The sequence below is a fragment of the Trachymyrmex septentrionalis genome, unplaced genomic scaffold (assembly GCF_001594115.1).
Source record: "Trachymyrmex septentrionalis isolate Tsep2-gDNA-1 unplaced genomic scaffold, Tsep1.0 scaffold62, whole genome shotgun sequence".
NCBI lineage: Eukaryota > Metazoa > Arthropoda > Insecta > Hymenoptera > Formicidae > Trachymyrmex > Trachymyrmex septentrionalis.
Genome location: NW_017305800.1, coordinates 3,263,640 through 3,267,765, shown reverse-complemented (window position 1 = coordinate 3,267,765; position 4,126 = coordinate 3,263,640).

The window sequence follows — 4,126 nt, the reverse complement described above, 5'->3', positions numbered from 1 at the left end:
ATATAAAATTTTATATATATATATATATATATATAATTATAAATAAGAAAAAAATAATATAACACAAACAACCTTCCTAAGTGCTAATTTAATATTGTTGTTATATATATGCATAAGGCATCGTTATTTAATCAACTACATAAACTGACTCAAATCTCGTTCCAAGATGCTCCATTTAGATTGGTCTTCGACTATTAAAAGATCAGATCTCAGGAGATTCCAGTCAGAATAATGTAAAAAGTATACTGAGAGGGTGAAATCTCTTTGGCCTAGAGGAGAAACATTGGAAAATGCTGAGAGAAGTCTACACGAACGCGCGTGATCTGATATATTTTTGACTGAAAGTACTCCATATAAAATAAATTTTTTTTTCCGGGGATGCCCGTGTCGTGGAAATACTGATACTGTTGTGTTGGAGGCACGAGAGTGTTCCAGTAATCTATTATATAGAGTCTTCGTATTCTGAACGATTATGGTCGGGCAAACCTCTTTGAGGAAGACAATCAAAAATGTTACGATGTAACATTGTCCTTGTTGTTTCTAATTGTACGATATTTTAGGCTACTCACTATGATATGTGTATACAGGTATCTATGAGGGAATTCTTCGTAGTAATCACGAATTTAGAATTAAAATTTATCCTCGTAAGTCTATCGTGTAAATCTGTTATTTATTTAACGTGTTGATTTGGTAAAGGCAGAGGTATACGGGGTAAACCATATTCTACTTGGCGATAATCGTATGAGAAACGATGATCAAATTAAATAGAGAAAGAAGAAACTTTTACGGAGATAATATATTTAATAATGTTACATCTCTATATACTTAAGTAAAACACATACTTTGTCGTTGCAATTTCTATTATTTATATTTTATGTTTCGAAGAATTGCGTTTCTTTATATCAATCTAAAGACTGAATTAGTTTTTTTGAATTTTTGATAAACTTATTTGTTGATAAATATTTGGTAATTAGGCACAAAATTATCGTTAAATTGTGGTTGCGATCTAGTTGCACAAGTGTATTGTATAAGCGATCTCAAGGCATTTAGTATTTTTGAAATTTAAATTCTTTTCTTTACGCTTTATAATTATGAATTTAAGTACATTCCTTCGTTGCATGTACTTACATCGAAAGAGCCATAATTTGGTCTGATCAATTATAAGTATTATAGTTTTCGAATAAGAGTATACGCACAGATATGAAAGTATAACTACTTGAATGAACTTGAACGAATCTCAATACGAATTATATCTTGATACATTTTACATTGAGCTTCTTAAAAGATATGTTTATTTCATCTATATATATTTATGTTTCATTTTTGCTTTTTTTTATGCCTGTATTGTTTTACAATTTTGTCGAGCTTCAATCAATTTTGTTGATTTTTATTTTTGCGTTTTTAATACTTTGAAATTACATAATTTTGGTATAATGCTGGAAAATACGATGTTATTTTTATAAACTTAAACAAAATTTTATAAATATATTATATAATTTATAGATTATATATTTATATAAATATCACTTTTATAATTGTACCATCGCATGCAGTAATAGCATTTTATTATCATTTTATTATGTAATTCTATTCTCTTTTTTGTACATTATTTTTTGCAAGCGTTGTCGAGAGTGAAGGAAAAAATATTGAATAAACTATTCGCGATTATCGAGTTTTAACAAGCAGAAAAAAACTGATAAAGAATTAAGACATACGCATTTATTATTGCAAGCGATAGTGCATTTGTAAATTTAAGAATTTTATAGTTATATCCCGTGCACCTCTCTCAGATTTAATATTTCATTTGCAATAGATGTAAAAAGTACAACATTTAGTTTATCTTTGAACAATCGCTATAGCGTCCTTCACAGGAAGGAAAGAGAGAAAGGCAGGGACGGGGGAGAGAAAAAGAGACAAAGTATGAAAGGGAGGAGGAATAACTGATATTTTATATTTTATTTCTAAAAAGTACGCAGAGTTACCATTTTTTAGTCGACATTAATTATCGCGATAGTATTTTTTTTCATAAACGAAGTTACCAATTGTTCATGAGGTAGCAGACGCGACTGACTTTATCCGAGTACGGTAGATAGGTTTAAGGATAATGCGAACGATATTTAACGCAATGTATGTATAATTCTATCTGGTACGCTCGGAATATGCACGAACAGATCAATATGCGTAGACATAAAAGTTTTTGCGAAATTGGACGAATGCCACGTTGGATGAAATACGTATCCTCTGCGGCATTTTGAGGCGGTGTAACAAAAGAAATCGATTAAGTGCGTAAATTCTATGGTACACTGTATTTCTATCGTCGCATACTAATCTTTTTTATCCAGTGTGCTAATATTTATTTCGAAGTGTTTTTTTTTATCCCGAATTTTGTTAGTTTGTTATACGTTCGTAAGTTTTTCGATGTTTCGCCTCTCTGTAACGAAGCAGATTTTAGCGAGCTTTACTTTGCTGACGTAATTATTATTTTCGAGTTTGCGATATTAATATATATGTATATAGAGATAATTGATTTTTCTCTCATGTCGGTTACGGCATTGAAGTGACCGTTTTGGATATATTTTCGTTAATTAAGCTATACTCAGTCATATGGTTGATGGCGATATTGAGATAATTGAGATATAAGCGATAAGAGTGAGCAGATAGAATGCGTATTTCCAATTATATTAGGTTTCCCTTATGTTCCACTGGTATTTATTCAAGTTTTAACTTTGTTATCTCCGTCAAAGGAGTTGGAAATCATATTGCTATTATTCTTTATACAATTATATATCGCATCTGAATATTATTATACTTATATCAGAATTGTGACTGTAGATTATTTATCGCTTTGTTTTTCCGATCGTATAAGTTTTAAGTACGTTTTTCCAAAGCTATTTACGCTGCATCCAATTCCTCGATTACAGTGACACTTTGCGTGTGATCTACCTGTGCATTTATGTCCTACGACTAGATCAGATCGCTGTATGTAATCTTATCGGAGATCTTTTCCCATGTATTGTATGTGGATGAACGTCATACATACTTGCTTGGGACATGATCCTTGGGACGGTGTCGTTTTTCTTCCTACATTCATGTAACGTACATATGTACACGTGTACGTTACACACAGTTGCGTATGTACATGAGATAAGTTTAGATCTAACGGAATATATAGATATAACATATACGTATATATTCACGTTGATATATTATATGTGTTGTTGTTGTTGATGTTGTTAATCGTAGGATAGCCATAAAGAGAAAAATTGTAGCGCTAGTATATAATCGTTGTTAATATAAGAACTACAGGAAACAAAATAAGAATTCTCTACGCTACGACGAACACGTTCGCGGATTGTTAATTAATCGCAACGTCAATTGATGCGTGCGTCACAATGTTATCAATTTGTACCTTATTGATCTTATATCTGTCTTGAGTCTCGACCGCTTTGACGTTAGTTTTTTTTCCTTGAATCATTACTTTTTTCCGTTTTTAATGAAGGATTGATCCCTGATTCGAGGATCGCTTTCACTCCTTCTTTCTCTCTAGAATCTCTCTAGAATCTCTCTATTGATGCTTAACGCCAAGGTGGTCGACTCTAGTGCCGGTGTCTTCCGGAGGTACCGATTACACTTAAGATTTGCCAAATAGATATTTATAGAATGCGTCGCGGATTCCCGTAACGGACGTGTCTGTCGTTCTAGAGTAACCGCGAAGTTCGCAGGTGTATATTCATAAGGTATGCGTAGTTTGAAACGGCCTACAAACGATCGTAGTGACTTGGCTCAGCTTATTGTACCGTTCCGTTCTGTCAAGAAGATATTGCACTAGCTGCTTTAGTCCCGAGGTTTCGAATTGGAGCATCTAAACGTCAGCTGTTGTCGACAAACTAAGCGTTAGATCGTTACCCGCAGCAAGTTCATCCGTGATCTTTTGCCTACTTTTATCCGTGTTTATCGTGTCCCTCCGTCACGTCAATCCCTTGTGCTCATCACGTGTAATAAGGATCTCCTTAACAACGATTCTTCGTACCTGACCGTACTATTGTCCTCGACATTGCGTCCCTCTTCGATCTATTCGTGTCGAAGACAGCGAAAAAAAAATCTTTTGACGGATATGCTGAAGAAA